Here is a 10069-nt window from a genome sequence, read left to right as displayed (position 1 = left end):
AGGCCGGATATTGACCTATAATGGCATGGTTTACTTTTATAAATTGTTACTTGGGTTAAGAGTTGTGTCATTTGCACTCATACCACATCTTCTTATATCTATGAAAGGATTCATTAAGTATCCTTCAATTCATCACTGTTTTTTTTTTTGCATTGCTCATGATGTGAATTCCTTCTTCTATATATACAACGTTATTAAGGTGCTCAGAATATACTCGTGTGGTCTTTTTTTAACAGAAATTGAAAGTCCACGATCATTCAAAATCTCGCGCATGTTTCCTTAGTTTTAATAAAAAAATTCCAAACAAAAAATATATGTTGAAAAAAATTTATTTAAGACAACATTTAGGTCTATATCTATAAACAGTTTAATCGTTTCATTAATATATACTTTATGTCAAATAGAAAAGGGGGATAAACTTATCCATGCACAAGTAATTTGACATTTCAAATTTCCGTTTTTGTTGATTCAAATTAATAAGTTGTTATATTAATTAAGAAATTGTTATATAAAATAATTATAATCTGGTATATCAAATTAATAATCTGTTATATCAAATAAATAATTTGTTATATCAAAATCGAAAATCTGTTATATCAAATTTATAACTTGTCATATCAAATTAATAATTTGTTATATCAAATTAATAACTTGTTATAACAAACTGTAAAAAGTAGACTAGCATGGCCCTAAAAGGCTTCCGTACAAACCACAAATATCTATCAAAGCAAATCCTGATAAGAAATATCAGCTCTGAATTGCTAATTTCTACGTCATTTTGGTCTGTTGAAATTTGTCTCATTGGCAATCATCTCACACCTTCTTATTCTTATTCTGAATGATTGTATGAACTCAAAACGGAAAGTCGTTTTTCAAATGGCAAAATCAAAAGCTTAAACTCACCAAACGAATGGAAAATACGAATGTAAAATAATTGCAATATTCCTGATTGGTATACAAGCATTTCCTTTTGTAATGGATTCATCGGAAGATATCTCTAAATAAAACTTTGAATCTTGAATCTTTGAAAATATTCCATATCAACTTCACAAACAATACACAATGGGCTTGAAGTATAGATTTTGGGAGCTAACGTTGTTTATCATCTAAATAGCATGTTATAGTATTCTTTTATTTGTCATTTTGAATATTACTTTTACTGTTTCGTTTGGGTTTTTTTTATCAATTTGACGTGGCTCGGTAAATCCCGTCGTGTTATTCAATTTGTTCGTTTTGTAATGATTGCAACACAAATTATGTGATTGTAGCACATTGTTGACTGTTGCACTCCTATTTTGACATGTTTACCTGTTGTGTATGTTTGTTTTGTTCACACATCATTGTCAATAAGTTGGAATTGTATGCGATTGTCATATAACAAGTTTAACTAGCTATAAAACCAGGTTAAATCCACCATTTTCTTCCAATCATGTCCAAGATGTACCCATATGTCGATATCGGCAATGTCGACACGATAACGAATCGATATCGATGTTTGCTATTAACATCCCTGACACACTTAGACATAGCTATAACTTCATAAGAAACTGCCTGTACCAAGCCACGAATGAGACAGTTTCTATCCATTTGTTTGATGTGTTTGATTGTTTGATTTTGCCATTTGATAAGGGACTAATCCGTTTAGAATTTTCCTCAGATTTTTTTTTTACTTCTTAAATCAGGTTTTATAGCTAGTTGAATAAATTACACATTCACAACTACACACACCAAATAATAACTATTTAACGTTTATAATTTCAATCATGTGTATGTTTTTTGTTTCATTGTTAATAGTATAATTTTCGATAAAGTTTCAAGCAGATGTGAAAAAATTGAGCGGATATTTATAGATTATCGTTGATCATCTCAACGAGATGACCAATGATAATCTGTTTATCGCTATTTTACCTATGATGACGTTGTCAATTTCATGTCAATGTCATTAGCTACGCCACGTGAGTCCTTAGTTTCTAGCGATAATTTTCCATCTCAAGCGAGTAGCATGATATGAAAAATTATCACAAAAAAAAAAAAGATCAAAGGAAAAATGAACAAAATAGATAGTCATTTTATTGCTTCCTTTTAGAAAATTCCTTAAAATCTGAAATCTGGACTTTGAAAGAGTCAAATTAATATCTAAGGAAAACATAAAACAAAACAAAAAGGTGGGTATATAATAGGTATGCAGTATTGTGTGAATTTGCTTCTATAACTCTTTACATTTACACCGTATGCACGATAAAAGTCTTTAAATTCTGTAAGTGATACTTTAATAATACAATGGTTTGCGCTTTGTGAAATGAGGATAATTGCCCAACTTCACTTAATTTATGTTACTATTACTTAGTATATGTAACAGTCTCCAATCTTGTTTTAAACAGATTTTTTTATATACTAACTAACAAAAGAGGGGCAAAAGATACCAAAGAATAATCAAACTTAAAAGTTGAAAATAAACTGACAATGTCATGGCAAAACAGACACACAGACAAACAATAGTACAAAAACTACAGCATAAACAACTATAGACTGAACACGAACACCATCAAAAACGTTTTTGAAATTCAAAACGCATGTTATTTATCAAATGGCAAAATCAAAATCTAAAACACACCAAAAAAAAAAAAACGAATAAAAAGCAATTATCACATTCCTGGCTATGAGCAAACATTTCTTTGTGTAGAAAATAATGGATTAAACCTGTCTGTGTTCATTGCTGAAGGCCGTACGGTGACCTATATTTGTTAATTTCTGTGTCATTTGGTCTCTTGTGGAGTGTTGTCTCATTGGCAATAATCAGTACCACATCTTCTTTTTTTATACATCTAATAGTCAAATATGGGGTACAGCAGTCGACATTGTGTTATAATCTTAATTACTTTGTCAAAAAGAGAAAACAAAATTACATATGACATTCTATAGACAAGGCAAAAACGAAAAACAAGAAAAGTTAAAAATAGACAAAGTCAAATAAAAAAACAACAACACTTTTATACGTTATTAAGAGGACTGGGTGTCTTAATAAATAAAGGCAACAATAGTATACCGCTGTTCAAAATTCGTAAATCGATGGACAAAACACAAATTCGGGGTAACAAACTAAAACTGAGGGAAACGCATCTATAATACTAAACTAACGAGGTCCAATTTATCAGCTGTCATCGGGCAAAAACGACAAATCAAAGAATTCAACTTTATATATAGCTAATATAGGACAATGGTATAGATCCCAGACCCTTTTGTTTTCCACATAATTAATATTGCCAATAATTAACAAGTTCCGGGTCGAATCCGATACCGATACCAATAGTATATTCACATGTTACCATTACCTTATCTGTACGTTCGCCGTCATCGGGTAAAAACGACAAATCAAAGAATTCAACTTTATATATAGCTAATATAGGACAATGGTTTAGATTAAAAATTACACCACTCCAGACCCTTTTGTTTTCCACATAATTAATATTGCCAATAATTAACAAGTTACGGGTCGAATCCGATACCGATACCAATAGTATATTCACCTGTTACCTATTACCTTATGTATACGTTCCGCATCTGACAGGCGCACCACCAAACGGTGTATTTGATTTTGCTCTATAAACGGGTCATAATCACAGGGTTTACCCTTCTAAATTAATTAATTGTCAAATTGTTCCCTATTGTATGATTGTAGTATTTTAATCAGTAAGACTTTCTAAGATAACAATACGAATACTAAAAATCTGGACTTAAAATAAGGCGTATAGGTACAGTTTTCAATTTGTTAGCGGGTATGACGTAAAACAGCGAATCAAAGAATTCAACTTTTTTGGACAATGCTGTTGATTAAAAAATACTCAATTCCAGGAACTGAATATTACCAATAATTGATAAATTTCAGGTCGACGGGTTCAAACAAAGATTTGAAATCAGAGAAAACTGTGCATCTTATAATCAGCACGACTTTAATAGATGACAATACAAATACTAAAATAAGGCTTACGTGCATAGTTATATACTTTAAATCAGTCATGGACCCGCGATATGACGGGTGTGTTCTAGTTAAATATAAGAGCACAGCATTAAAATGTAACACACACAGAAACGGACTTTATAGCATTAGCAAAAAAACGATGAGAATAACAAATGTAACATCAAAACAAAATACATGAATTTGAGATAGAAAAGTACCGTGACACGTCTTATAGTAATGTGAATTTACACTCAAATATAAGAGAAAACAAACGACACAACGTTAAAATGTAACACACACAGAAACAAACTATAATATAACAATGGCCATATTCCTTGGTAATTACAATTTTGAAAGAAACAAATGGTGGGTTGAACCTGGTTTTGTGGCATGCCAAACCTCCCGCTTTAATGGCAATGTTGAATATAACATTAAAATGACAACATAACATTACAAGACTACAATACAAATAAATAGAACATATTAGACAAAGAAACACATGAATAATAGCTAACAAAAGGCACCAGGTTTAAAATTTATTACGCCAGAAGAGCGCCTCGTCCACACAAGACATACATGTGACGCCCAGATATAAAAGTTCGAAAGTCAAAACAAGTACAAAGTTGTACAACACCGAGGATCAAAAGTTCAAAAAGGTTGTGCCAAATACGGCCAGGATTTTCTGCTTTGGATAAGAACATCCTTATTATTTAGAACAATTTATGCTATTGCAAACAGTAAATTTTATCAAATGAATATAAAAGATATACATGATAAAACTAAGTATTAACTAATTACAAAAATAGACACATCCGACTTAGTCAAGGCCTCAACGCAAAATTGAAAAAAGTGACGTCACATACGAAGTGGTGAAAAGGCATATAAAATGACGTCACATTTGAAATTCTAAAACAGCACACAAAACAAATGACGTCACATTTGAATGACTAAAACTATTTCTCAAAAATAAGATAGAATTAGGATTGATTTAAGATTATATTTGAACTAAATACTGATATTACATTTAATGAAAATACATAGAATTTTTTAATTAAGTTGCCAAAATAAAGTTTTCATCATGTTTTTTTTTCAAAAATTTAATTAAAAGTATGGGACATCGGACTTTTAACACGCTACAGGTTGTGCAAAATTGTCAGATATAACATTATAGTTCGTTTTTCTGTGTGTTACGTTTCGGTGTTGTGTCTCTGCTGTGTCGTAGTTCTCTTACATTTGATACGTTTCCCTCAGTTTTAGCTTGTAACCCGGATTTGTTTTTTTCTCTATCGATTTATGAATTTTGAACAGCGGTATACCTCTGTTGACTTTATTATGCATAATCTATACAAAATCTGACAATTTTGCACAACCTGTAGCGTGTCAATCAAATGAATAGCAGTTTGCTGAGGGATTCCAGGATAACTCCACAAATAGGACAAAGGGAGAGAAGGCGAAAATAGATACTAGTAGTTTGCATGCATGATTGTGTGTCAGACGATATATAGGGAATAGAAAGGGTTCGAGGCAATTTCAAACCACATGTTTATTTGACAGTTACCAAGAAGCTCTGCATGATAAAAGTATGTTTTTATTGGAGTTACTATAGTGTTATATAAATATTGATAAAATTCGTAAAACCACCACAAAAAAAAAAAAAAAAAAAAAAAAAAAATAACAAAAAAATAACAAGATGAAATATCAGTTTTTGATAATAGTTTTTTATTTTTTTTTATACGGTTTTGATTTTCAGATATTTTGGCCTCGAGCACCAAAAAGGAGATAATTATTGTCGAAATGCGAATATTGTGCATTAACATGATTACAATCAAAATACAATGGTTAGTTCCACTTACTTGTATAAACGACAAACGTATATACAAGTATCTTGGCTTAGGGAGGCATAAATCCTACTTTGGAAAAAATCACTCTGATTCAAACCAAATATTACCAAGATGCTTAATTTATTGATTAACAACATATTTGTTACGTTTGATAGGCGTGTTTTTCAACAAAATATCGACATTCCCATGGGAACCAACTGTGCCCTTCTGATGTTGACTTGTTCCTTTATTCTTGTGAGGCTGACTTCATACAGTAACTTCTTAGAAGAAGAAAAAAGATTTTAGCACTATCCTTTATCTTAACTTTATCTTAGCTTTATTAATGGTGTTCTCTCACTACATCATTCAAAATTTGGTGACTATGTTGAACGCAATTATACCATTAAACTAGATATATCTTGACTTGCATCTAGAAATTAACAATGATGGTCAGTTGAAAACAAGAATTTTAGACAAAATTAGGAGATGATTTCAACTTCCCTATTGTGAACTTTCTATTTCTATATACAGCAACATTTCAGCAGCGCCTGCATACGGAGTATTTATATCCAAATTGACATGATATTATCGGGCTTGTATTTCCTATCATGATTTCCTTGATAAAGGGTTGTTGCTGACAAGGAAGCTATTAAACCAAGTGTTCCAAATGGTGAAGTTGAAATATTCCCTTCGTAAATATTAAATATTACGGAAGCCAGCACGAGTTGGTTGACCGTTATTGAATATCTGTTTCATAGATGACAGCGGATTTGTTCCTTATGTCGTAACTACACTTCCGTTCCTTTTTCACGAATGCTACCTACTAAATATGACTTATTTCCGGGTTTGTATTAGTATGAGCAACACGACGGGTGCCACATGTGGAGCAGGATCTGATATCTGAGATCACATTCAGTTTTTGTGGGGTTCGGGTTGCTTACTCTTTACTTTTCGGCCTTGGTAATGACATTTTCTTATCTAGAAATTTGCGGATTAAACCAAAAAATGTACATATTACATGTCATTACATCTGCTATCACTCTATGTTCATTCCAATACCCTTCACAGTTTCGTTTTGTTTTTCTGACATGATCCGAATACATTTATTTCTTTAATATAAACTTTCCTTTCAAGCAAGAACATTTATTCGATAGAAAGAATGATTGTGATACTCAATGTGCATTTTCTTGTTTACATTTCCCTTTTTTTTTTAATGAAAAATCCATATCTTTTTACGAAAAACTGCGTTTTTTTTTTGATTATGGATCTATGCACAGTAATTCTTAGAATTGTAAATAAAGCTGACATTTAGAAATTAGAGGTTTTGTATTACATTGTTGTTGTTCAATACATAAGCAAATCTTTTTATCAACACAGAACAAAAGTAACTACTGATTTGTATTAGGACACTTACTACTATAGGCTTCTGATATAGATATCACATGATCATGTTGAAGATAGTTTTGATTTTCCTTTTGTCCTACGTTTATTGTCGAGCCGGGAAGTCCGGATGCTTAAAGAACCACCTGATAAAAGAGATGGAGAGAAATTTAAAGGTTCTACAATCAATGCATGTTCAAAACGGTGGTTTGTTTTTATTTCTTTAAGCAAATAAACAAAGCTACAGAAAAAGAATTTCTAAATAGTTTTAACTTTGCATATGCTTGCAGTTTCATAGATGGATATTCAGAAGATGACAATATCTTTAAATACATTCCTTCAATAAACAACAAAATATTTATTTATGTAGATAGAATGATAGAACGTAAACTAAAAGAAATTGTAATTATGATTCTATGATTCTTATTAACTAAATAGTACTACCTAATAACCTGTTTCTTCTTTTATCTTAACTCTTATTTTACAATATTATTTGTAATTTTGTTTTTACCAACAAACTTAACATCTTTATTGTAATGTAGCATTTTACATACAATTTCATATTATAATACACGTTTTAAGTATTATCGGTCATTTTCTCCACACAGGCGAGACGTAAATTAGATGGGGAAAACATCATGCCCAGAGGAGTCTAATCTTGTTTAGGTGTAATACCACCATTGATTTTTCCCTATTAGTCTTTGTTAAATTGGCACTTTTAAAAAAATCGTACAGTATTTACCTTTATTTCAACCAAAGAAATACTTTGCATGTGTAAAGTTCAATCCTTTCCAGTGATACAGTGAAAATTTCACACTACATTTCATTGCATATAAGAAAGTAACCACCGCCGAGGGTAGACAACCTAATTTTTACACTGTTATTTACTGGTTACCTGCTTTGGTAACTATGTAACCTTAACGTTCCAAAATATTTAATAAGACCATCAAATAAAAAAAGAATGATGCTTTCAGACACCCAACATACATATTTACGACTCAGAAAAATTTAAGTGCATTGAAATGCAGGGTTAATTTTCTACAACTGTCAAATTCAAGGGAATATTTTTTAGGCCTACTTTCGTATGCAACCGGATGTGACGTACCATGATTTGGTGGTATTACACCTAAAGAACACCTAAATGTCAAATAAACTTAATGCAATGTTTTCCCCTCCAATTGCAAGTTATTTCAAGCATAACTGTCAAGTTTTGTCTCAGTCAGAACTATAGTTTCAAAGAAAATCACTATAATGTAAGGCCATATCCTACGGCAATTTCAGTCAAATTTCTTCGAAAAATCCTAATTTCAGTGTATCATTATAAAATGCAGTGTTGACTAATATCTGATCATAAACTCATGATATATGCATTCAAACAATTAAATAGAATACAAAAGACAACTTTAAGATGATAAACCATTTTATTGCACCTTTTAGAGTTCATTTGAAGGTCTGTTTTGGTCTGTTTTGGTCCATTTTTCCTCCTTCCTTCCTTTTTCATCAAAACTTGATATCTTTTGTCTAAAAAATAAAACAAATGTGATTATTTTCCCACAAAAATGAAATAAATGTAATGTTAAATCAATAATTAAAGTGTTTTAGCTGAAAGAACTGTCTCTATAAATGTTAACAGTCTACACGGAAGTTTCTATAAGCCCTTATGTGTAACTTGAGTTTTTGGTCTGTTCCCCTAGTGTGAGAAATAACGGTTCCCTTTCAGTCAATCGTTTATTGCTGCTGGTATCAAAGTCTTTTTATTTACTCATAACAGTATATTTCTAATAGATTTACACAAAAAGTCCACTTTCTTGTATTTTACATTAGAAAATGTGGAGAAAGAGTAATAAAAAAAAATACCTCAAAATGTTTTTAAAAAGGGTTATGTCCCTTGGAATGCTGGTACAAACAAATAATTGGTAAGAATTATAAAGTTTAAGTATGTGAGACTGGATTCTGATGTGTATAAATCCAGGACAAATAAGTGTTTAGATGAGTTATTGTCTGTGCAAAATGTAGACGGCACAATGACAAATTGTAAACTTTTGCGGCCAAAACAAAAAAAAAACATGATGATAGTTGATACATACTTTAATGCTGAAGTGTCATCTGCAGACCAATTCACATATAAGATTTTTAAACAGAATGCTCTTCAGAACATGGTTAACACTGAAATAAAAAATTCAAATGCTGTATAAACAAAACAAAAACTGTAAGGGTAATTTAAAATTTAACACAGTAATCTAAATACAGCTTCGTTTGTCCACCCATTTGACTAAGAAAACACCCGTAAACCCCCATTTCAATGCAATTTTACCTCAAACGTACTTTCTGTGTCTAAATCCATTCCGAATAGTCCATGTTTACAATGTATGAACTGGTTTATTAATAACTTTTAAAAATGAAAGTACAATAGGGTCACGAGTGCACATTTAGTTTCCCTAAATAGGTGTAATACCACCATTGATTTTTCCCTATTAGTCTTTGTTAAATTGGCACTTTTAAAAAAATCGTACAGTATTTACCTTTATTTCAACCAAAAAAATACTTTGCATGTGTAAAGTTCAATCCTTTCCAGTGATACAGTGAAAATTTCACACTACATTTCTATGGCACGCCGTTATTATATTTATTCAATTTCGAGATATCTTATTTAGTTAAATAAGATATCTTATAAACTAATTGAGATATCTTGATAACAAAATGAGATATCTAATATATTAATTGAGATATCTGATTGATTAAATAAGATATCTGATTTATTAAATAAGATATCTGATTTATTAAATAAGATATCTTATATATTAAATAAGATATCTTATTAAAATGTTTATAAAGATATCTTATCAAATATATAAGATATCTTATTTAAAATATAAGATATCTCTATTAATTTATGATATCTTATTAACTA

The 10069-nt window shown here is 30.6% G+C and overlaps 1 long non-coding RNA gene across 2 annotated transcripts; it reads right to left on the bottom strand.

Annotated features, from left to right (window-relative positions):
- Positions 1 to 8075: 8075 nt before the first annotated feature.
- LOC143069673 (uncharacterized) lies at positions 8076 to 9763 on the bottom strand. Of its 2 annotated transcripts, none has more exons than XR_012976465.1 (3): positions 9681 to 9763; positions 9246 to 9324; positions 8076 to 8679 (listed from the first exon to the last, which is right to left on the bottom strand). It is a non-coding gene; the product is annotated as an uncharacterized LOC143069673 (long non-coding RNA). The 2 variants fall into 2 exon arrangements; XR_012976469.1 differs by having other exon boundaries at positions 9473 to 9734.
- Between the last annotated feature and the right edge of the window lie 306 nt (positions 9764 to 10069).

This window comes from Mytilus galloprovincialis, chromosome 1 (genome assembly GCF_965363235.1).
Source record: "Mytilus galloprovincialis chromosome 1, xbMytGall1.hap1.1, whole genome shotgun sequence".
Taxonomy (NCBI): domain Eukaryota; kingdom Metazoa; phylum Mollusca; class Bivalvia; order Mytilida; family Mytilidae; genus Mytilus; species Mytilus galloprovincialis.
Note: the sequence above shows the minus strand (reverse complement) of the source record. Positions and strands in the feature narration are given on the sequence as shown.